General features: G+C 47.2%; 1 long non-coding RNA gene across 1 annotated transcript in view; it reads right to left on the minus strand.

The window, feature by feature from the left end:
- The window catches only part of LOC141060583 (uncharacterized), a 188334-nt gene that overhangs the window by 85448 nt on the left and 77281 nt on the right, over positions 1-25605 (minus strand). The gene's annotated exons all lie outside the window — the stretch shown is intronic.

The raw sequence follows: 25605 nt of genomic DNA on the forward strand, positions 1-25605 counted from the left end.
CCACCAATAGACGCTGCTACCGCAGCGTGGCAATAACTAAAGCCGCAGGCGTCGGTACCGGAGAACCGGGCACCGATGGACGCTAGTGTAAGTGCGGAAAGCACAATGGCGTGTAGCTTGCCACAACCTGGAGCTGACTAACCCAACACACAGTCACCAATCGTATTATTCAAGGGAAGGGGTTTCATAATAAGTCAGTCACCAGTCCATGCATCCATCACCATACACACACAGCATAATATGCTACACTAGCGCATGGCCGAGCCGCCATGCGGGCTTTTTATAGCCATGCGCTTCCGGGACCTTCCAGTACCCTGGAAAGGACCAATCAGATCCGACACAGGACCTGAACATGTGACCCCTGCTCACCAGTGAGAGGTCACCTTGCGGGCATGCCCAGTAGCACGGCATGAGGACTTAGCCTCTGGAGTGGTTCCCTGCAGAGCAGGTTGCGCTACCATTGCTGCACCGGAGGTGGCAGCAACATCTAGGCTGTCAGAGCAAGTCTGAGCAGTACGCCAGGCTCGCCGTGATTGCTGAGCAACATTTGGAGCGGTCGGAGGAGAATGGGAGACCGCTGGATGTCTGGCTCTGGATTCCTGCTGTGCAAAGTCAGTAATCCGACGCCTAACATTATCCCCCCTCTCCACTGTGCTCAGGAGCGGTGCGTGGATGTTTTCTACCAGCTCCCAGGTTCGAGCCTCGGGCCCATGACCCTTCCAATCCACTAAATAAAATTTTTTGCCACGGACAAACCTGCGCCCTACGATGGCATTAACCTCATACTCGTCAGATGATAAGTCTGACGACCCGGCCGATGACTCAGAAAACCGGACCATGTGAACTGATTTGAGGAGGGACACATGAAACACGTCCGAAATGGCTAAATGTGGAGGAAGAGCAAGGCGGTAGACCACCGAGCTAATTCGCTCAAGGACCTTGAATGGTCCAATATATCGCGGCGCGAACTTAGGGGACTCGACCCGTAGTTTGATGTTTCGGGTGGAGAGCCACACCATGTCGCCAGGGGAGAAGCTTGGAGTGGGTCGCCGATACGTGTCAGCGGATGCCCTCATCCTTTCTTTAGAAGCACGGATAGCATCCTGAGTGCGATCCCAAATGTCCCGGGCCTACACTGCCCAGTCTGTCACCCTGGAGTCAGTGGAGGACACTGGCATCGGAACAGGAACGCGTGGATGTTGACCATAGTTTAGGAGGAAGGGCGTCTGACCAGTGGAATCAGCCACCGCATTGTTTAGGGCAAATTCAGCCCAAGGTAGCAAGGATGCCCAGTCATCCTGCCTGGCAGAGACAAAATGCCGCAGGTAGGTAACCAAGGTCTGATTGGCTCTCTCGACCAAGCCATTCGTCTCGGGATGGTAGGCGGAGGACAGATTTAGCTCGATGCTGAGTAGGCTGTAGAGCTCCCTCCAGAACCGAGATGCAAACTGGGGACCTCGATCACTCACGATTTTGTCTGGCATGCCATGTAAACAGAACACATGCTTTATGAACAAAGTGGCAAGACCACGGGCGGAAGGCAGCCCTGCGAGTGGCACCAGATGCACCATTTTGGAAAAATGGTCGGTGACCACTCAGTTGACCGTACTGCCACCAGACTTAGGCAGGCCAACTATGAAATCCATGCCAACCATCTCCCACTGTCTATCCGCCACTGGCAGGGGATATAACAACCCCGCCGGCCTCTGTCTAGAGGGTCTGTTCCGAGCACACGAAATGCATGCTTGTACGTATTCCTTAACGTCTCGAGCCATATGTGGCCACCAATATGACCTAGCCAGGAGTTCGGTGGTCTGTTTATTGCCAAAATGACCACCTACCCTGGAGGCATGTGTCCAGGCGAGGACCTCCGGCCGTAGCTGAGGAAGAACCAAGGTTTTGCCCGGTGGCACTGACTCGAGTGAAACTGGAGCCACGGTTGTAAAACTCTCCGACGGGAGAATAAGCCGAGGCTCAGCCTCTCCCTCTTCCGCCGAAACCACCGAGCGTGAAAGAGCATTCGCACGGACGTTCTTCTCTCTGGAGAGATAATGCAGGGTGAAGCGGAAGCGGGAAATGAAAAGCGACCACCTAGCCTGACGGGAGTTCAGGCGCTGGGCCGTTTGCAAATAGACCAGATTCTTATGGTCCGTGTATACCTGGAAGGGAAACCGAACCCGTCCAGGAGATGTCTCCACTCAGCAAAGGCCAACTTCATGGCCAGCAGCTCCCTGTCACCGATGGAGTAATTCTTCTCCGCTGGTGAGAAGGTCTTTGAGAAAAAGAAGCAAGGATGCTTCCGACCTTGAGCATCCTTCTGGAAGAGGACTGCTCCTGCACCGACGGAAGAGGCATCTACCTCCAGAATAAATGGCTTGTTCACATCGGGGCGATGTAAGATGGGAGCGCCAGAAAAGTGGGATTTGATAGACAAGAAGGCCTTGGAGACCTGTTCTGACTAAGCATTAGGGTTATCTCCTTTCTTGGTGAGAGCAACCAAAGGAGCCACCAATGTGGAGAAGTGTGGTATAAACTGGCGGTAATAATTTACGAACCCTAAGAAGCGCTGAGTGAATGGGGTTCTTGCCAGTCCATCACCGCTTGAAGTTTGGCCGGATCCATAGCCAATCCCTGGGCCGAGATGATATAGCCCAGGAACGGCAAGGACTCCTGCTCAAACTGACACTTCTCCAGCTTGGCGTATCGAGAGTTCGCCCATAAACGGTCGAAGAACCTGCATACGTCTCTCCGGTGAGTGGTCAAATCTAGCGAGAAGATGAGTATATCATCCAGATAGACCACCACCGAAGTAGACAGCATGTCGCGGAAGATGTCGTTGACGAAGTCTTGGAAGACAGCTGGCGCATTACATAGGCCAAAGGGCATGACCAGATATTCATAGTGGCCATCCCTGGTGTTAAAGGCTGTCTTCCACTTGTCTCCCTCACGAATGCGGATCAGGTTGTATGCCCCCCGTAAATCTAGTTTTGTAAAGATCCGGGCCCCTCGCAACCTGTCAAACAGTTCAGAGATCAACGGAAGAGGGTACTTGTTCTTCACTGTTATGGCATTGAGACCTCTGTAATCAATACAGGGACGCCGTACCTCTCCGCTCTTTTTCTGAATGAAAAAACCCTGTACCAGCTGGCGACACCGACTTCCTGATGAAACCTCTAGCCAGGTTCTCCTGGATGTATTGTGACATAGCTTCTGTCTCAGGGAGTGATAATGGATACACACAGCCTCTAGGAGGTTCTGTGCCTGGCATGAGATCTATCGGGCAATCATATGAGCGGTGTGGCGGGAGCGTCTCCGCAGATTTTTTGGAGAAGACATCCGCGTACTGATGGTAGGGTTTAGGAAGTGCGGAGAGATCCGCAGGCACTTCAGTGGAAGCCACCTGAAGACTGCCCTTCAGACACTTTCCCTCACAATTTTTGTTCCAGGCCCACTCAATATGAGGAGAGTGGCAACAGAGCTAGGGAAGACCAAGTAGCACCTGGTCAATACAGTCTGGCAAAATGAGCAGGGATAAGATCTCTCGATTGGACGGAGATATAGAAAGCCCGAGTGGGACTGTCTGATGGGTCACCTGGGTAGGCAAATGCACCCCATTAACCACCATGATGGTCAGTGGTTGAGGCAGCAACACCTGAGGGATAGCGTGTTTCTGGGCGAAGGTTGAGGACATAAAATTCCCTTCGGCCCTGGAATCCACGATAACCTCCGCCTCCCATGTGCTGGCCGAGTGTCCAAGTTGTCGACACTGGTAGCAACGTACATAACTACGCACCGGTGGTGGCTTGGAGTTAATGCGGGACACCTCCATAGGTTCGGAGGGTACATGCTCCTGTGCGGGGTATCTCAGCGGCTCGGTGAAGGTGGGAGCCAAATTAACCCTTTGTCTGGATTGTGCACGTTCCAGCCTACGCTCCGTAAACCGGAGATCAATGCGGGTGGAGACTGCAATCAATTCCTCCAGACTTGTGGGAACCTCCCTGGTAGCTAGAGCTGTTATGATGAGTCACCAAAGGAGGAAAAAACAAAATACCAGCTAAGTCCAGAAAAACCAGAGAGGTTGGCAGCTATCGGATTGCAGACCCCTGATCCTATCCACAACAACTAGCAGTAGCCGTGGGAGGTTCCTACGGTGCCCTAGACCCCTCGATCACAGCTGGAGAGCTACATAGCCTAAAGACAGAAAGGGGAAAACTAAACTGCCCCAGAGCAGACCCCAAAGCAATAGGCAGCCCCCAACATATAATGACTGTGAAGCAAGATGAAAACACTAACACAGATAGAAAGATAGGTTGAGCAAATGATGGGGCCCAAGCTAACTACATAGGACAGGATAGGAAAGCTGCTGTCTGCCATCCGCGAAAACCCTATCAAAATGAGCCAACAGACTGATAGGAAAAACAGGCCCTGAAGTCGCTAGGCTTAAAAAGACTATATCAGCACTCAGGTATATTCTGAAGACAGAGCAAAAGATCAACAGATCAGAGACAAAAATGGAATTCAGCTCACCCCCGGCCGGGGATGGCAGAACTCCCAAAAAACAAGGCAAACAAAAACAAAACTGAAGAGTACAAAGCAGAGCAGAAAAACTTAGCTTTGAGACGCAGGAATCAGACTGGTCTCCAAGAATCCAGCAGGAAAATCACCAGCCAGGAAGAAGGGCGTCGGCAGCCTTATGTCCAGTCCTCAATTCCAGCCACCCAGTTATCATCTAGCTGCCCAGGTGTTTGGTAATCAGTCTCACTACCTTCCTTCACCAGAGGAGGGAGTTCATCAGACCTCAATGGTCAAGGGAAAAATGAACTCATAACATAGAGCGTCTTTAACGTGCTCAGCCAACCCTCTCCAAAACACCAAGACTAAAGCTTTGTCCAGCCACTCTAATTCAGAAGCCAATGTCCAGAACCGGACGGCATAATGACTGACCGAGAGTGACCCCTGTGTTAGGGAGAGTAATTGTAAAGAGGTGTCGTGCGTGATCCGTGGTCCCAAAAAGACCTGCTTCAGGGCCGTGAGGAACTGGGCAGCACCCTGAACCACCAGATCATCACATTCCCAAAAAGGTGTAGCCCACTGTAATGCCCGGCCAGACAAGAGTGACACAATAAAGCCCACCTTAGCCCGCTCTGTAGGGAACCATGCAGCCAGTAGCTCGAGCTGAATTGAGCACTGGCTCACGAATCCCCTACAGGTGGCGCTGTCACCCGAAAACTTGTCGGGAAGCGGGAGGAAGGACAGTGTCGGCATGGGCAAAAGAGTAGGCACACGTGAGACAGCCTCAGTGACTGTCTGAGCAGCAGCCAGCGCAGTATTCACAGCTGAGTTGGCGCTCTCAATAGCCGCCAACCTGCTCTCCAGCTGCCGAATATAGCGCTGCAACTGCTGCACGTCTGCCATTGCCAGCCAGACCCTGGCGCTAGTGTAATGTTAGGGTCAGCGGAACGCACCAGATAAAAATAATAGGAGGTGTGTTCGCCGCCCGGGGTCCACCGTGTGGTAGATGGTACGACCGCTGCTGGACAATGGCAGGTGCACCAGAAGGTGAAGTGCTGCGCTCGGGTTAACGTCACCTGAACGCTAAGGGCGGCTCTGTTCAGACACAGAGTCGCTTGGCAGATATAAATATAAAGCCCCTGGCCCTGTTAGCTTCACAGGAAGCTCAGCGGGTGGCGTTGCAGCCGCAACCGCCAATAGACGCTGCTACCGCAGCGTGGCAATAACTAAAGCCGCAGGCGTCGGTACCGGAGAACCGGGCACCGACGGACGCTAGTGTAAGTGCGGAAAGCACAGTGGCGTGTAGCTTGCCACAACCTGGAGCTGACTAACCCAACACACAGTCACCAATCGTATTATCCAAGGGAAGGGGTTTCATAATAAGTCAGTCACCAGTCCATGCATCTATCACCATACACACACAGCATAATATGCTACACTAGCGCATGGCCGAGCCGCCATGCGGGCTTTTTATAGCCATGCGCTTCCGGGACCTTCCAGTACCCTGGAAAGGACCAATCAGATCTGACACAGGACCTGAACATGTGACCCCTGCTCACCAGTGAGAGGTCACCTTGCGGGCATGCCCAGTAGCACGGCATGAGGACTTAGCCTCTGGAGCGGTTCCCTGCAGAACAGGATGCGCTACCATTGCTGCACCAGAGGTGGCAGCAACATCCATTCTGTCAGAGTGAGTCTGACCAATACGCTTGGCTTGCTGTGATTGCTGAGCATCACCTGGAGCGGTCGGCGGAGAATGGGAGACCGCTGGATGTCTGGCTCTGGATTCCTGCTGTGCAGAGTCAGGAATCCGACGCCTAACAGGTAGCTTCTCTTTGTCTGTGCTAGAAGGCAGTACATGGTAGTGTGTGTATATAAAATTTTCAAGTTCCGTGTATTTGTATACAGACTGACACACGCTGTCTCTGTCTAGTTTTGACCTTAATCAAACAGCAGATATACAAAACTGTTTGAAAAATGGACACAACTCTCAGGTGCAGGTCTGGAAAAATGAAAAACTCTTCATTTTTTTTTCCAGAGTCACACACAGGTAGCTTCTATTTGTCCGTGCTAGAAGACGGTACACGGTAATGTGTGAGGAGCGTACCATGCTGTACGGTGTGTGTATGCAAAATTGTCAAGCTCCGTGTATTTGTGTACGGACTGACACACACTGTCTCTGTCTAGTTTTGACCGTATTCAAACAGCAGATATACGAAACTGTTTGAAAAATGGACACGACTCTGAGGTGTAGGTCTGGAAAAACGGACAAACTCCGTGGCTTTTTCTTCCAGAGTCACACCCAGATAGCTTCTATTTGTCCGTGATACCAGCCGGTACAAGGTAGTGTGTGAGGAGCGTACACCACTAGACAGTGTCTGTATGGAAAATTGTCAAGCTCCGTGTATTTGTATACGGACTGACACACGCTGGCTCTGTCTAGCTTTGACTGTAATCAAACAGCAGATATGCAAAACTGTTTGAAAAACGGACACAACTCTAAGGCGTAGGTCTGGAAAAATGGACAAACTCCTCGGCTTTTTCTTCCAGATTCACACCCAGATAGCTTCTATTTGTCCGTGATTCCAGCCGGTACACGGTAGTGTGTGAGGAGCGTACACCGCTAGACGGTGTGTGAAAAAATGAACGCTCAGTAACTCACCAGGACAAAATAATAAAATTTGGAGTGCTTTGAAAAAAGCAGTTTAAATAGCAGTGTGCACACAGCAATGCAGCTAGCAGGTAGCCTTAAAAGGCAGCCTAATCACCACCAGCGCTGCTGCACACAACAAAAATCCTCACCTTTCACTGTACACTAACTGTACAGTGCAAAGCGCTATCAGCAGAAGCAGTTTTGTTTTTTTTTCTTCCCTGCCTAACGCTCTCCCTGTCCAGAATCAGCAGCAGCACCTCTCCCTATTGTAAGATCGGCAGAAGTAAGATGGCGGTCGGCATTCACAGCCTTTTATACCCACTGTGACGCCACACAAAGCCAGCCAATCACTTCAATGCCCTTCTCTAAGATGGTGCTGGCCGCTGTGCATGTCATCGCGTTGCCCACAGTGTGAATCCTCAATCATTGGGTGAGAAAAGGCGCTGAAAGGATAATTTGAAACGCGACTTTGGCGCGCTGATCGGCGACCTCATGGCCGACCTCACGCTAGGGTCGGGTTTCGATTGGCGAAACCCGACTTTGGCGAAAGTCGGCGATTTTTGAATCTGACCGACCTGTTTCGCACAACTCTGCTCACAATCTAATCACTTCCGCATAGTCTAGAGCCAATGAGGTACCATTTATGGTAATTTTATAGAAATCCTCTTTCTTCTCCTAACTTACAGAAGCAATGTGAAAACCTATAGATGTCCTGCATTTTTTTTTATACCAAACTTTATTTTTTTAGTTACCAGGCACCAATATCAATAGACATCTTTAAAGAGTTAACTAGCGTGAAATAGCATAAAATAGAACGGCATAGAAGACACTGCTAGCACATATCACAAAGAAATGTTTGGCAGTGCATACTGGCCTACTCTTTGACACTCTTTCAGCAAATGCACACTACAATTAATGCATACATGAACTCCTCTGTTGCTGTGATTTTTAAAAACGTGAGCTTCTTAGTGTTTTTTGACCAAAGAACACAAAAGCCATTCAACCATGTTAAGGTGTACTTAAAAATAGATGGTCCCCATCACTTACGTTCTACATCTCCATGCGCGAGAACAAGCCTCAACTGAATGGAGAAAGAAAAAGAAAATCAGGCGTAGCTCGTACTTAAAATTTTGCCTGGGAAGGATGTATAGATAAGGGTGCTGAGTGCTGAAGAGAGCCCCCAATGTATATTACAAAAATGAAAAAAATAGGGCTTGCACACATCTAGTATTAAATTAATGTACAGGTGCACAAATACACTCTACGTCAGCACACTGCGATTAATGAATATATGATCTCCATTATTGCTGTAAACGCTCAAAAATCTAAGGTTCTTTGCAGTTTTAATCAAGGATTGTGAAGGCTGTCCAACCATGTCAAAGTGTGTCTAAATATGGTTGGTCCCTATCAGGTGAGGACTGTTTTAGCACATGAAGAATAAGGAACTAAGTGATAGCTTTTGCAATCCTTAATCAGAAAACACTAAGTACCTTACATTTTTAAGCGTTTACAGCAATAATGGAGTTCATGTATTCATTAATCGCAGTGTGCTGATGCATTGTGTGTGTATATATTTGTACATATACTCATAGATTGTAAGCTTGCGAGCAGGGCCTTCAGTCCTCTTGGTATTTGGTGATTTATGTGATCATTTTTACGCTGTAGTGTCTTTTATTGTTTGTACAAGTCCTCTCTAAAATGTAAAGTGCTGCGGAATATATTGGCGCAATAGAAATAAAATTATTATTATTATTATTATTTTGGCTATAGAGTGTATTTGAATACTATTACATTACCGAATATATACCCGAGTATAAGCCGACCCGAGTATAAGCCGACCGCCTCTAATTCTGCCACAAAAAACTGACTTGACATGAGTATAAGCTTAGGGTGGAAAATGCAGCAGCTACTGGTAAATTTAAAAAATAAAAATAAATACCAAAAAAAGTAAAATTATTAGAGACATCTGTAGGTTAAATGTTTTTGAATATCCATATTGAATCAGGAGCCCCATATAATGCCCCATACAGTTCATGATAGCCCCATAAGATGCTCCATACAAAATACGCCCCATATAATGCTGCACAAAGGTTAATAATGGCCCCATAAGATGCTCCATAGAATAATATGTCCCATATGCTGCTCCATAAAAGTTATGGCCCCATAAGATGTTCCATAGATTATGCCACATATGCTGCCCCATAAAATGTTCCATAGAATAGGCCCCATAAGATGCTCCATAGAATAGGCCCCCCATATGCTGCCCCCATAAGATGCTCCATAGATTATGCCCCCATATGCGGCCCCCATAAGATGCTCCATAGATTTTGCCCCCATATGCTGCCCCCATAAAATGCTCCATAGATTATGCCCCCATATGCTGCCCCCATAAGATGCTCCATAGATTATGCCCCTATATGCTGCCCCCATAAGATTCTCCATATATTATACCCCCATGTGCTGCCGCTGCTGCATTCAAAAATAAAAAAAATGACATACTCACCTCTCCATCGCTGGGGCCAGGTGCCGGTGTCACTGCTGGCCCTGAGATATTCACCTGTCCCCCGGTCCATCACTGCTTGCTGCTGTCTGGCACGTCATCTGTCAGTGACGTTCAGACAGCAGGGGGCGCGGCGAGCACTAACCACGTCACAGTGCCCTCTGCTGTCTGAACATCACTGACAGATGACGTGCCAGACAGCAGCAAGCAGCAATGGACCCCGGACAGGTGAGTATCGCTATACTTACCCATCCTGGCATATATATGCGCATATTCAGGAGTTTTAATGAGCGGTACCATGTGACTGCTAAAGGAAGGAAGGGAGATCGCGGAGAAGCTGGGGGCTGTAGAGACCGTGCCAGGATGGGTAAGTATGACCTGACACCCCTGCCCCCCCTCCCCCTCCGACCCCCTGGTGTATATGACTCGAATATAAGTCGAGAGGGGGACTTTCAGCCTAAAAAAATGGGTTGAAAATCTCGGCTTATATTCGAGTATATACTTAATGCCAAACGTATAAGGACCCCATTTTTTGGGTTTAGTTTAATAGTACTCTTTTAGCAAGTGTCAGGTTAATGAATGCTTATTGGTATACACAGCATAGAAGCCCTAAAGGAGTATATAGCCAATACAGGGTGTCTACAAGCCCTAGGGAAGTCAGTATAAGTTCATTTAGGTCACTAAATCTGAAGAGACTTGGTGCAGATTATATCAGTGTAAATTCTTTATTGCATAAAATCTATACTTTGTGTTTAATAACCACATCCTTGCACACATTTTATGACAATGGTATTTACTTTGGCTGAATGGCACTAGATATTTCATTTCTCAGATTGTTCCTTGAATGAACTTTGTGACAATCCATTTAAATATTCACTAATTGTTTTCAAAAGGGAGGGAATATAATGTGTTTAACGTACAACTTTGGCCACAAGTAGATCTTTTTCCTTGCTATACTTAAGCGTATGGTTCAGCAATATACATGGAATGGAGGAATTACAGATATCAGTCAAAATCTATGTAAAGAGAAACCTCAATCGCACTGAGTAAACGTGGAATCTAAGCATGAAATCTGGTGCTAAATACAGCGTAAAGTCATTGGAGACGTGAATTTATTCAGTGTAATTTTAACACTCTATACTGTAATGAAGCCATTTTCGTACAGTCATATAACATTCTTGATGGTACTGGCAAATGATAACACCCTGAGTAAGTATATAACTCAGACAGAAAATATTTGTGTGAAAAAGCGGGAAGTAAAAGGCTATGTAACACTACCTGGCTTAGGCGTTTTTACATCCCAAAATATATTTTTCATAATCACAACTTATCACCTATCCACAGGCTAGGTTACATGAGTTGGATTGCTGTGGTTCCAATTACAGATGAGCGACTTTACCTTTTTTAGGGTCGAGTCGGGTTTCATAAAACCCGACTTTCTCAAAACTCGAGTCGAACGAAATCGGCCGACTATAGGGAAAAGTCGGGAACAGTCGTGAAACACGAAACCCAATGCAAGTCAATGGGGAGAAAAGTCGGCAGTGAGTGGAGGACTGTAAACACACCTGGCATGAATTTTAACCCCAGTGGCGGCAAAATCTCTCTCTTCTCTCTCTCTCTCTTCTCTCTCTCCCTCTCCCTCTCTGTCTCCCTCTCCCTCTCTCTCTCTCTGTGCGGGCCTGCCGGGGGGTCTGTGCGGGCTGCTGGGGGTCTGTGCGGGCCTGCCGGAGGTCTGTGCGGAGCTGCCGGGGGTCTATGCGGGCCTGCCGGGGGTCTGTGCGGGCTGCCGGGGGTCTGTGCGGGCCTGCCGGGGGTTGTGTGTGCGTGCAGGCATCGTCCAATGTGACTACAAGTCCCATCGGGCGATGCCTGCTACAATGACAGTGATTGACACATTAGCCAATGATGGGACAGTAGTAGTCCCATAATCCAGCTAGTGTTGAATTAAAAAAAAAAGAAAAGAAAAGAAAAACATACATACTACATACATACTTCATATATACAACATTCATACAACATACATACTACATACATACTACATATATACTACATTCATACAACATACATACATACTACATACATACTACATACTGTATATACTACATTCATACAACATACATACATACATACTACATAATACATACTACATATATACTGCATTCATACAACATACATACATACTACATAATACATGCATACTACATATATACTACATTCAAACAACATACATACATACTACATACAACATACATACATACTACATACATACTACATATATACTACATTCATACAACATACATACTTTCTACGTAATGCATACATACTAACACTAAATGCCACAGACAAAAAACAAATGGCACAAGGAATGTAGAGTACAAAATGTACACAATTTTATTCATATTATAATTCATATATCATGCAATCACATATAGATGCCTCAAATTATCAGAAAAATCGCTGGAAACATGGACAAAGAAAAATCACTACATTATCCAATAAATAAACCAATAATTTGGCTAAAAATGGCATATAATACCCAAGCAGTCATACAGTATGTAAGACCGCTAAAAATCCATATTGTAATAAATTTCCAAAATGACAATTTATATCCTAATCATAGTATCTGGATTTTACTAAATCGGATCAAGTTCTAACAGCCTAAAGGGTAGGCCATAATAATGCTACCGAATGTAAAATTAGCGATACCTGTGTATATATGTGTCCACGCTGTCACCGCGATCTACCCCGACGCGCGTTTCGCCTCTTCTTCTTCCAGGGGCGCCCAAAATGTATGAAGTATGTTGTATGTATGTAGTATGTATGTATGTTGTATGACTGTAGTATATATGTAGTATGTATGTATTATGTAGTATGTATGTATGTTGTATGAATGTAGTATATATGTAGTATGTATTATGTAGTATGTAGTATATATGTAGTATGTATTATGTAGTATGTATGTATGTTGTATGAATGTAGTATATATGTAGTATGTATGTAGTATGTATGTTGTATGAATGTAGTATATATGTAGTATGTATGTATGTTGTATGAATGTAGTATATATGTAGTATGTATTATGTAGTATGTATGTATGTTGTATGAATGTAGTATATATGTAGTATGCATGTATTATGTAGTATGTATGTATGTTGTATGAATGTAGTATATATGTAGTATGTATTATGTAGTATGTATGTATGTTGTATGTAGTATATATGTAGTATGTATTATGTAGTATGTATGTATGTTGTATGAATGTAGTATATATGTAGTATGTATGTAGTATGTATGTTGTATGAATGTAGTATATATGTAGTATGTATTATGTATTATGTGTGTATGTTGTATGAATGTAGTATATATGTAGTATGCATGTATTATGTAGTATGTATGTATGTTGTATGAATGTAGTATATATGTAGTATGTATGTATGTTGTATGTAGTATATATGTAGTATGTATTATGTAGTATGTATGTATGTTGTATGAATGTAGTATATATGTAGTATGTATGTTGTATGAATGTAGTATATATGTAGTATGTATGTATGTTGTATGAATGTAGTATATATGTAGTATGTATTATGTAGTATGTATGTATGTTGTATGAATGTAGTATATATGTAGTATGTATTATGTAGTATGTACTGTATGTATGTTGTATGAATGTAGTATATATGTAGTATGTATGTATTATGTAGTATATATGTATGTTGTATGAATGTAGTATATATGTAGTATGTATGTAGTATGTATGTATGTTATATGAATGTTGTATATATGTAGTATGTATGTAGTATGTATGCAGTATGTATGTAGTAGGTAGTATGTATGTTTTTTTTTTACATTCAACACATTAGCCGGATGATGGGACTACTATTGTCCCATCATTGGCTAATGTGTCAATCACTGTCATTGTAGCAGGCATCGCCCGATGGGACTTGTAGTCCCATCGGACGATGCCTGCACACACACACTACCCCCGGCAGGCCCGCACAGTCCCCCAGAAGGCCCACACAGACCTCCGGCAGTCACCGCGATCTACCCCGACGCTCGTTTCGCCTCTTCTTCTTCCGGGGGCGCCCGGAATGTATGTAGTAAGTTGTATGTATGTAGTATGTATGTATGTTGTATGAATGTAATATATATGTAGTATGTATCTATTATGTAGTATGTATGTATGCTGTATGAATGTAGTATATATGTCGTATGTATGTATTATGTAGTATGTATGTATGTTGTATGAATGTAGTATATATGTAGTATGTATGTAGTATGTAGTATGTATGAATGTAGTATATATGTAGTATGTATGTAGTATGTATGTATGTTGTATGAATGTAGTATATATGTAGTATGTAAGTATGTTGTATGAATGTTGCATATATATGTAGTATGTATGTAGTATGTATGCAGTATGTATGTAGTAGGTAGTATGTATGTTTTTTTTTTGCTTTTTTTTTACATTCAACACATTAGCCGGATGATGGGACTACTATTGTCCCATCATTGGCTAAAGTGTCAATCACTGTCATTGTAGCAGGCATCGCCCGATGGGACTTGTAGTCCCATCGGACGATGCTTGCACACACACAACCCCTGGCAGGCCCGCACAGACCCCTGGCAGGCCCACACAGACCCCCGGCAGCCCGCACAGACCCCCCGGCAGGCCCACACAGACCCCCGGCAGCCCGCACAGACCCCCGGCAGGCCCGCACAGACCTCCGGCAGGCCTGCACAGACCCCTGGCAGGCCCGCACAGACCCCCGGCAGACGGCACAGACCCCCGGCAGACAGCACAGACCCCCGGCAGGCCCGCACAGACCCCCTGCAGGCCCGCACAGACCGCACATCATGATGACATCATTTCAGCAGCCAATCACAGCCATGCCATTAGTTAACATGGCTAACATGCCTAACAGGATGTGTCCACACTTCTCAGGATCCTCAACTGGCTCATTGCATTATGGGAACTTCCAATTTCGGTATTCGATATTGTAAAAATATCGGAACTCAGTATTGGAACTCCGATACAGCGAATATCGGCCGATACCCAATATTTGCAGTATCGGAATGCTCAACACTACGCACCACTGTAGGGAGATGGACCAGGTTAGGTCAGCTTCTTTTGTGTCTGGGCTGGAACCATCAGGGCTGTCACCATTGTTGCGGGGGAAGCACTTTCTGACCAGAGCAGACCTTTGCACCTGACTGCAGGAGAGATTGGGAGAGATAAAAGGATCTGAGCGGGGGAAAGTGGGACTTCTGGCTGGAAGAGAGGGAACATAGAAGGAGAAGGTTGACTCCGTCTCCACGGTGCCCCGCCCATCTGCAGACTTACTCTGCGGTGCATCCGCTACTACGAGCACAGCCTGTATACAAATAAAGCCAAGCCCCCGGCAGACTTCCGTACCTGAGAGCCCTGACTGGTCAACACCCTTATTAGTGACTGACCATCGTTACCGAACTGACCTCGAGCAACATGCTTTCTCTTCAGGCTCCTCTGCTTCCTCCTCTCCGGAACTTTGTGCTACACTTGTTTTACCACCTTCTATCTCCCGTGCAATTCCAGGACCAGAGGATTGCATCTGGAAAAGCCAGGAACTGCCGTTTTGTTACAGAGACATTGCTTCGACAGGATCGCTTCAGAGACTTCTCCTGTCAACTGCGTCAATGTCGTGGGATCGTTCAACCCCTACCGTCCGGGAGCCACAGACTGATAAGTTGATCCATTTCTTTACCTATAGCTAGAGATGAGCGACTTTGCCTTTTTTAGGGTCGAGTCGGGTTTCATGAAACCTGACTTTCTCATAAGTCGAGTCGAACGAAATCGGCCGACTATTGGGAAAAGTCAGGAAAAGTCGTGAAACACGAAACCCAATGCAAGTCAATGGGGAGAAAAGTCAGCAGTGAGTGGAGGACTGTAAACACACCTGGCATGAATTTTAACCCCAGAGGCGGTAAAATCTCTCTCTCTCCCTCTGTCTCTCCCACTCCAGCTACGCTACGCTACGCTACGCTTCTCTCGTTAGCTGAAAAAAGTCACGTTAAAGCATTCGGCGAAACCCGACTTTGACGCTTGGGTCGCCGACCGCATGGCCAACTTCACACTGTGGTCGGGTTTCGTTTCATGAAACCCGACTTTGGCGAAAGTTGGCGACTTTTGAATCTGACCGACCTGTTTCGCTCAACTCTACCTATCGCTATTAACGTTATTTCTTCATTATTCACCTTGCTTGTATTTGCATTATTGTGTTTATGCAAACTCCCTGTGTGGAGTATTGATTTATGATTATCCTCTGCATAAAATACCCGTTAACTCTTGATCTGCCTCCTACTCATCACTGCATCCTGCATTCCTGCTAGAAGCTTACACCAACATTGACTACAATGGATGTGCATAAGTTTGTATTTGCGGTCCTTAACAATGGACCGCAAGCTGGCATAGAAAACGGACTTGTGAAGAAGGCCTAAGACAGTTTTGCAAATCAATTAACTGCAAATTAAATTTTTGGGAAAAATCTGTGGCATCTGACTAATTAAAATTTGTAAAGATTTGATCATCTCTAGCAATCAGACACTGATCACCTATCTAGTTGATAAGTGAAAGACTGTTTATGGAAAAATACAAATTGCCATGTAAAGATGAGGCATGTCTGGGTCTTAAACGGTATAAAGGATATGAACACATTTAAGGACATTTCTTTTACCTAAATAAATGTGTGTTTATATAACAATTTTGCAATAGTATTTAATTAAAAATTTTGAACCATTCCGCAACAACTTCATCATATTACAGAGCTGGCTGCACAATGAACTGATGGGAAAAGCCACAATTGAGCTCATTTCACAACAAGGTATCTATTTCTTTTCTCTCCTTTACTGAATGATCTTCTAAAGAGATTTATGAGCAAATGGTAGTGGTTTTTTAATAAGGGAGCCAAAAGATGTGCCAAATTCCAGCAACATTTTGGTGGAAAAGCAGTCCTAAAGTAAGCTAATTAAGAGGAATAAAATAGAAATGGACAGTTTAAAGATCCTTTAAATTTATCATTCAGCAGTAGTCACTTAGATAAATTTGTCACATCTAGTCATATTCTAAGCTGTCCAATGTTAAGACTGCACCCTGTGAGACAGTGACTGGCATTGATGTAAATGGCCGGTATGTTTTACAGATGAGAAGGTCCTCTGCGTGGTAAGACTTAAATGTTGCTCTGGGACCTGTAGTTCTATGAGCCTTGTTTTTGTTTATAAAGGGAGGCTTACAGGGTTAGCCAGAGAGCTGTTCGGGACTGGCTAACCACACACCTCCCACCTATTGGGGTTGTTTCAGCTACATAATGTGACTTTGGTTTGGTCATATGATGAATGTGGTAATGTCCTGACATTGCCTGTGTGTTGGAAGGTCTTGTGAGTGGACCAAATTCCTGAAGACCACATGGTGATGCCATGGACCTGAAGGGTCTCTGTGTTGGAAGTTCTTGTGAGTGGACCAGATTCCTGAAGAGCTCAGGGTGAGACCTTGTACCTGCAGAGCCTGTGTTGGCTAACTGTAGTGGGGAAGCTACCATCCTTCTGAAGGTCTGGACTGTCGGGTTTGGCCTGTGGAACAAGTCAGTGTGTGGAGCGAAGCTCCAGGACAGTGATTCCAGTTAGGCAGCTTCCCTGGGAGAGAGGACTGACAAGGAGTCAGCATGTGGAGCAGGAGCTCCTGTAAGGTAACTCCAGAAAAGGGGGTTATGGTAACAGCACACAAGTATCTGCCATTGGAACAGATTGTTGGTGCTTGTTATGTTCCGTGGAAGTTTAATGAACTGTGCGGTCACCCACGATAACTGGACAAAGTGAGTTTCAGCATGTTTAGAGACTGCAATTTAATGTTGTGTATCATGGAGTAAAATTGTGAGAGACATTGGCACGGCATGCGGTCGCCCACAATAACTGGACAAAGAGAAGTCCAGTGTGTTTAGTGACTGTGAGTTAAAATCGTGAATTATGAAGTGCTATGGAATATATCTTATATATGATATATAATATGGTCTACAGTGGTTTATGAGTGCATAATAAACCGCATGGACTGAGTAAAAAAAAAAGTTCCTGTGTGCCTTAATCCCATTGCCAAGCGAGTGTCCCCCAACACATGCAGTAAACTGTTATGATTAGGTAACCGAGGAGGATAGCAGGTGAATAGGCTAGGTAACCAGATAACCAGAGAGGTTGGTAGCTTAGCGGATTGCAGACCCCTAAACTGACGACACAACTAGAATTAGCCGTGGGATGTACCTAGATGCCTCGGCACAGCCAAAGAATTAACTAAGCCTATAGAGAGAAATGAGAAAGCTAAACTGCCCCAGAGTAGAACCCCAAAGGAATAGATAGCCCCCGAACATATATTGCCGGTGAGACAAGATGAGGCACAAAACACAGGCAGAAAATAGAGTAAGCAAATGATGGGGCCCAAACTGTCTAGATAGAACAGCACAGGAAAGGATACTGTCTGCAATCACGCAAAAACCCTAAGAAAAATCCAACACGTCTGAAATGCAAAAATACTGAGGCCACATGACCTCTCCCCCACTAAATCAGAACTCTGGTGTGAACTGGACCCAAAACAAAGATACTGATTTAACAGGGGATTAGAGATACAGAAAAGACTGACATAAGCTGTGGCATATGAAACAGAGTCCAGCACAGGTCCCAGCAGGGAACCAGGCTGAACTCACACCAGCAAGGCAAAAATCAGAGGAAAGCAAAATTGAATCAAAATGCAAAAAAGATTCAAGAAGACAAACAACTTATCTGAAAGATGCGGGACGGAGCAGGAGGCAAGCATACTTCCAAAATGCTCAGGACTAGAGTTGAGCGACTTTGGTCGGATCGGGTTTCATGAAACAAAATTTGTTTCAGATGAAACTGGTCCGACTAGGGCAAAAAAAGACGGAGTTTTGTCCGAAACCCGACCTCAATGCAAGTCAATGGGGAATAAAAGTCGGCATTGAGTGGATGAATGTCATCCGCTCAATGCCGACTTTTATTTCCCATTGACTTGTATTGGGGTCGGGTTTTGGACTTTTTTTGCCCTAGTCGGACCAGTTTCATCTGAAACAAATTTTGTTTCATGAAACCCGATCCGACCAAAGTCGCTCAACTCTACTCAGGACGCAAACCAAATCACCGGCAACAACTGAGGGAAGGTTGCTCACTTAAATCTCCCCAGTCTGTAACACCTGACCTCCAATCATCATCCTCAGGTGATTGACTTCTGTCATCCAGACCAGCTCCATTACCAGCAGCAACCACCAGAGGGAGCCCAAACTCAGAAGCCAGGTCAAAAGTGTTCACAACAATAAGCGCTGCCTTACATATGGTGGATAAAGCGGGCAATGGTCCAGAAAGCACATGTGGAGGTGATTGCTGTGGATTGGCGGGTCCACTGAAATCTTTTCAAGACATCTTGCTGTGGATCAGCAGGGCCACGAAGATTACCAGCTTCTGGCGGTAACTCAGCGGGGTTATGAAGTTTGCTGTTGATTGGCAGGTTCATGAAGATTACAAGCGTCTGGCTGTAACTTGGCAGGGTTACAAAGTTTCCTGTGGCATCAGGTGGTCCGAAAAGCCATTCGGAGGTCCGCAGAGCCATCTGAGGGTCCACAGATTCGTCTGAAGAACTACAGTACTGTTTGGAGTTGTGCAGAGCTTGGCAGATCCTTGAGGAGCTGTGAAGAGCCGTGCAGAGCAGTGCGGAGCCTTGCTTTACAGAACCGTGTAGAGCTTGTCAGAGCCATGTGGAGCCTTGGGAAGCGGCTGCAGGAGTGGCAGCAGTGGTGTGTGATCGGCAGCTGGAGGTGCCAGGAGAGTCAGTGGCTACAGCAGGAGCTGTGGCAGTGCCAGCAAGAGCTGGTCAGGTGCCTTAAAAGGACATTGGTGGTCCAGGTTGTACAAACTCTTCAAGCGCCGGTGCAAGCCCAGAGAGATAATGGTGTACTGTGTTAACTGGGGTCTGAGAGTAACGTGGGGAGTCCATGGGGTATACCCCAAAAAGGGGTAGTTGCACAAAAGGGGGTGGAGTCCCAAAAGGGGGTGGTACCCCAAAAGGGAGTAGTTGCCCAAAAGAGTGCGGATTCCCAAAAGGGGGTGGTGGCCCTAAAGGGGATAATGGACCAAAAGGGGGCAGAGTCCTGGGGAAGGGTAGTTGCCCAAAAGAGGGTGGAGCATCCTAAAGTTAAAGGGGTGTTGCAGACAGACTGTTGCCAGGGGCAATTGTACTATGCATGTCCAGTGTGCTATGTGAACTACCCACCAAGCAACAGGATACGTGATTGTGCCCAGCAGATGTTCGGAGATGAGATGTTCGGACAGGTTGATTCTGGGAGCTAGGTGACTCTAGTGAGGGTTGCACCCAAGGGATTTAGAATACTCAATAGGAAGGGATTGCGTACATGAAGTCAGTAACACCTCCCAAAATTGACGGGTCAGACATTGGAGTGACCAGGGGGAAGGGTTCGTCTTCCCAACTTACGGACATGATGTCACCTGACGTGTACCAGAGGGTGACTGATAGTGATGTGGCAGATAAAATGTGGGGAGCTGACACCCAGTTAAAGAGCAACTGAAGGGTTCACCATACTGTGGGGTGTGATACAGACTCCGGGGGTGACTATGACTCTAAGAAGGAAAGGGAGTACAGTAAGGAAGGGCCCCGCAAGGATGGCAAGTCCTCCCGGCAGCCGGAGACGTGAAGGGCGCAAAGAGGTTGAACCAGTTGCACCTTGTGAAGATATGAATAAAGAAAAGGCAGTGTCTTGTGCTATTGTTGAAGATGTGGATTCTCTTCCAGACTGTACAAGGAAGGTGAATGCATTCATGTTGCCCCTAGCAACCGCTAGGTTGGAGTCTGATGACCGGTGGGTGGAGGGTGCAGTAAAAGAAGGAAACCTGGAGAGCGCTGGTGGAGCGAGAATCCACGACGGTCACAAAGAACAGAGCTGTCATAAACCCGCTTGTTCGGAGACAGAAATAGGTGAGATAACAGAAGATGGTGAAGGCTCCAAAGGACCTGATGTGGAGGAGCTGGAGTACTCTGAAGTCTCTGGGAATCGGGACATAGCTAAGGGTGACACGGCTGGGCCTCAAGATAGGGTCAAAGTTGTCACTGCTGAGACCCAAGAGAGGGCGGAAGATGACATTGCTGAGTCCCAGGTGAAGGCCGAGGGTGCAGAAATGGAGGAAGACAACCAAGAAGTTGGGTCTGAAGCAGATACCTCCTTGAGTGATGGAAGCTCAACCAATCCAGAGGTTGGAAGAAGTGAGCTAAGGATGACCAAAGAGACAGGAGACAGTAGAAGCCTGTTTGAAGCAAGAGGAGCTTTGGAGACAGGCTGCTGATTGCCCAGTGGGTGCTTTGGAGAAAGAGGTGTCTGAGCTCAGAAGTTGCCTGGCAGAAAGCCAGTCAATGAATGCGGCGGCCTTGAAGAAGATGGAGCTGCAGGTGTCTATCCTGGCCAGATAGGTGGAAGCAGATGACATGCAGAGGCAGATTGCTCTGAGAGCCGAACGAAATGATGAACTTATGACAGCAGAAGAGAAAGAGACGTCCCTGTTTAAATGCTTGATAGATGTACCTGAAGACCTGAGAGAGGTGTGTGCCAGGGACAGGGAATTCAAGAAGGCTGTGGGGGCATGTAGGGTGTACTGGACCCCAGAAACTAAACAGTTAGTGGTACTGTCCACAACTGGTGTCACAGTGAAGAGAGTTGCTGTCCTGAGTGACCTGCACTGTAGATGTGTGACAATGAACTGGATGATCCAGTTGAGGAATGAAGATGCTGCTAGGCGGCTCGAGCATGTGAGTAAAGCTTGGAGTCTTCTGTAAGATGTAATACAGGTGCCTATTACTATGGTGAGGAAAGTCATTGGGAAAAATGGTTGCACCATGTAAGAGATGGTGAATAAGTCTGGAGTGGTGAATTTAAGAATTCCAGGTGACCATGAAGGCCACCCAAGCAAGAGTATGGTACCATTCTTCATTCTAGGTATGGTACGGTCTTGGAAATGTACAAACTTATATTGTGGCATGTGAGGGTTGCGGATCGCACTGAATATAAAATATAGGTAAGTGTGATCGCGACCCGGGGTCAACTGTGCAGAGATGGTATACTGCTGTTAAACAACAACGGACAGCGTGTAGTAAGATGCTCATTGGAAATCGGCGAGTAACCACTGACCCAGTGTGATAGGAAGTGGGCTCTGTTACTGCACAGAGTCCGCAGAACCGGAGCCTGTTAAACTTCACAGGCTACGGCTAGAGGACCGCTAGCATGAGGTCACAGGACACTGCTGCGGAGACACGAGAATAGTGCCCCTCTAGACTCACTAGCGCCCGGAACCTCTACTGCGGAGCCAGGGAAAGTTCCCCCTGGAACGCTGTGCCCTGTTAACTGTCACAGGGCGCAGCAAACATTAATCTACCGCTCTGAGCATGTACTGCATCTGCACTAGCAGTCGCCACTAACCAGCCTTACCTTAGTGCTGGAAAGCACACAATCTGTGCACGGCGCCATACAGACGGATGCTGTGACACATGCAGTACGGTGATGTCTGTGCTGACTGGCGCCCACTGGCGCTAACGGATGAGAGAGCTGACTGCACTGCTGCGCTAAGCAGTACCAGTACTGAGTGCTGACTCTAACTCTGCGACCCTAACTCATACACAACCGAAGGAGGAGAGTCATAATCAGTCACTCACCAATCTCATACATCCCTCATCACACACACTACTATAACAATGAGAATTAATCTCTATCATAGCGCATGGCGGGGCGGCCATGCGAGGCTTTTATAGCCATGACCTTCCGGGACCTTCCTGATGTTCCAATCAGAGCAGGATCAGGACTTGAGCATGTGACCTCCGATCTTCAATGAGAGATCGTCCCATGGGCATGCTCAGTGGACCGAAAGAAGGACTTAGTCCCTGGAGTTGCTCGCTGCTGACCAGCATGCGTTGCTATAGCTGGACTAGAGGTGGCAGCAGCAACCAAACCCACAGTGCTAGACTGAGCAGGGTGCTGGGATCAACCGCCCTGCTGAGCAGCCTCCTCTGCGGCCGGAGAGGAATGGGAGACTGCAGAAGGCAAGGCTCAAGATTCCTCCTATGCAGCAGCAGCAACCCAACGCCTAACATTACCCCCCCTCCTAGGGCCCCCTCCACCCTGAGGCTTGCTACGCTCAAATACCGCAATAAGAAGCGGAGCGTGGATGTTCTCCACTGGCTCCCAGGTACGATACTCTGGGCCATGACCCTTCCAGTCCACCAGATAAAACTTTTTTCCACGTACCACCCTGCATCCCACAATGGCATTAACCTCAAACTCGTCCGAGGACAAACTTGATGTCCCGGCAGATGACTCGTAGAACCGGGATATGTGGACAGGCTTAAGGATGGACACATGGAAAGTGTCAGTGATAGCCAAGTGTGGCAGAAGGGCCAGACGGCAGACCACAGGATTGATCTGCTCAAGGGCCTTGAAGGGGCCAATGTGGCAAGATGCAAAGTTAGTGGACCCAACCCGCAGCCTGATGTTATGGGCGGAGAGCCAGACTAAGTCACCAGGAGCAAAGGTCAGAGCGAGGCGCCGGTGCATGTCGGCGGAGACCCTCATTCTCTCCTTGGAGGCCCGGATGGCATCCTGAGTGCGGTCCCAAATGTCACGTGCCTCCACCGCCCAGTCTGCCACCCTGGACTCGGTGGACGACACGGGCATAGGGACAGGGATGCGTGGATGCTGGCTGTAATTAAGGAGGAATGAGGTCTGGCAGGTGGAATCAACCACAACATTGTTCAAAGTAAACTCTGCCCACGGTAGCAAGGATGCCAAGTCATCCTGCCTGGCTGAGACAAAATGTCGTAGGTATGTGAACGGGGTCTGGTTGGCTCTCTTTACCAACCTGTTTGTCTCAGGATGATAGGCCGAGGAGAGATTTAGCTCAATACTGAGCAGATTACAGAGCTCTCTCCAGAACTGAGATGCAAACTGGGGACCCCAGTCATTGACTATCTTGTCTTGCATGCCATGCAAGTGAAAGACATGCTTAACGAACAAAACTGCCAGGCCCCGTGCAGAAGGTAGCCGCGAGAGTGGCACCAGGTGCACCATATTGGAGAAATGGTCGGTGACAACCCAGATAACCGTGCTGCCACTGGACTTGGGCAGACCCACCACGAAGTCCATGCCGACCATTTCCCAGGGCCTGTCCACCACCGGCAGGTGGTAAAGTAACCCAGCGGGCCTTTGCCGAGAAGACCTGTTCTGGGCACAGGAGACGCATGCCCGAATGTAGTCTCCAATGTCCCAGGCCATATGCGGCCACCAATATGCTCTTGCCAGGAATTCAGTTGTCCACTTCATCCCAAAGTGATCGCTCACCCTGGACGCGTGAGCCCAAGAGAGAACCTTCAGTCGCAGACGGCCGGGAACAAAAGTCTTGCCCGGGGGCACTGACTCAAGAGCGACCGGAGCCACGGTCCTCAAGCTCTCAGATGGGATGATCAGCCAAGGCTCAGTCTCCGCCTCCTCCAACGACACCACAGAGTGAGAGAGAGCATCGGCCTGGACGTTCCTCTCACTGGACAGATAATGAAGGGTGAAATGGAATCGGGAGAAAAATAGCGACCATCTGGCCTGGTGAGAATTTAACCGCTGGGCCGGTTGCAGGTATACCAGGTTTTTGTGGTTGGTGAATACCTGGAAGGGAAACCAGGCCCCCTCCAGGAGATATCTCCACTCCGAGAAGGCCAACTACATTGCCAGCAACTCCCTGTCCCCGATGGCATAGTTCCTCTCTGCCGGTGAAAAGGTCTTAGAGAAGAAAATACATGGATGCTTCCGACCTTGAGCGTCCTTCTCATAAAGAACAGCTTCGGCACCGACGGAAGAGGCATTCACTTCTAGGATAAAGGGTATATCCACATCGGGACGGTGGAGGATAACAGTGCCAGCAAAATGAGTCTTGATGGAGGAGAAGACCTTGGAGACCTGTTTCGACCACACTCTGGGGTTGGCTCCCTTCTTGGTGTGGGTGACCAAGGGAGCCACCAAGGTGGAGAAGTGGTTAATAAACTGGCGATAGTAGTTAACAAACCCCAAAAAGCGCTGCACCGCTTTAAGGGAGTGGGGTTCCTGCCAGTCCATTACCGCCTGCAATTTGGCAGGATCCATAGCCAAACCCTGGGCCGAGATGATATAGCCCAAGAAAGGCAAGGACTCCTGCTCAAACAGTCACTTCTCCAACTTGGCATAGAGGGAGTTTACCCGTAAGCGGTCGAAGACCTTGCAAACCACTCTGCTGTGGGAGTCCATATCTGGGGAGAAGATAAGGATGTCATCCAGATAGGCCACCACCGAGGTGTAGAGCATATCTCAAAAGACATCATTTACAAAGTCTTGGAAGATGGCTGGGGCATTACAGAGGCTGAAGGGCATCACCAGGTACTCATAGTGGCCATCCCTGGTGTTAAAAGCCATCTTCCATTCGTCCCCCTCATGGATACGTATCAGGTTATAGGCCCCCGCAGATCTAGCATGGAGAAAATTCTTGTTCCACGCAACCTATCGAACAGTTCCGATATCAGGGGCAGAGGGTACTTGTTCTTAACAGTTATGGCATTAAGACCCCTGTAGTAGATACAAGGATGCAGCTCTCCCCTCTTCTTCTGCACGAAGAAGAATGCCGCCCCCGCTGCTGACACCGACTTCCTAATGAACCCTCTTGTTAGATTCTCCCTGATATATTGTGACATGGCCTCTGTCTCCGGGAGAGACAGGGGGTAGACTCGACCCCGGGGAGGCTCAGCACCAGGCAAGAGGTCAATAGGACAGTCATAGGGGCGATGCGGCGGAAGAATCACTGCCGCTTTCTTGGAGAACATGTCCACGTACTG

The sequence above is a fragment of the Dendrobates tinctorius genome, unplaced genomic scaffold (assembly GCF_039654945.1).
Source record: "Dendrobates tinctorius isolate UK_male_01 unplaced genomic scaffold, ASM3965494v1 ptg000241l, whole genome shotgun sequence".
NCBI classification, from domain to species: Eukaryota; Metazoa; Chordata; class Amphibia; order Anura; family Dendrobatidae; genus Dendrobates; species Dendrobates tinctorius.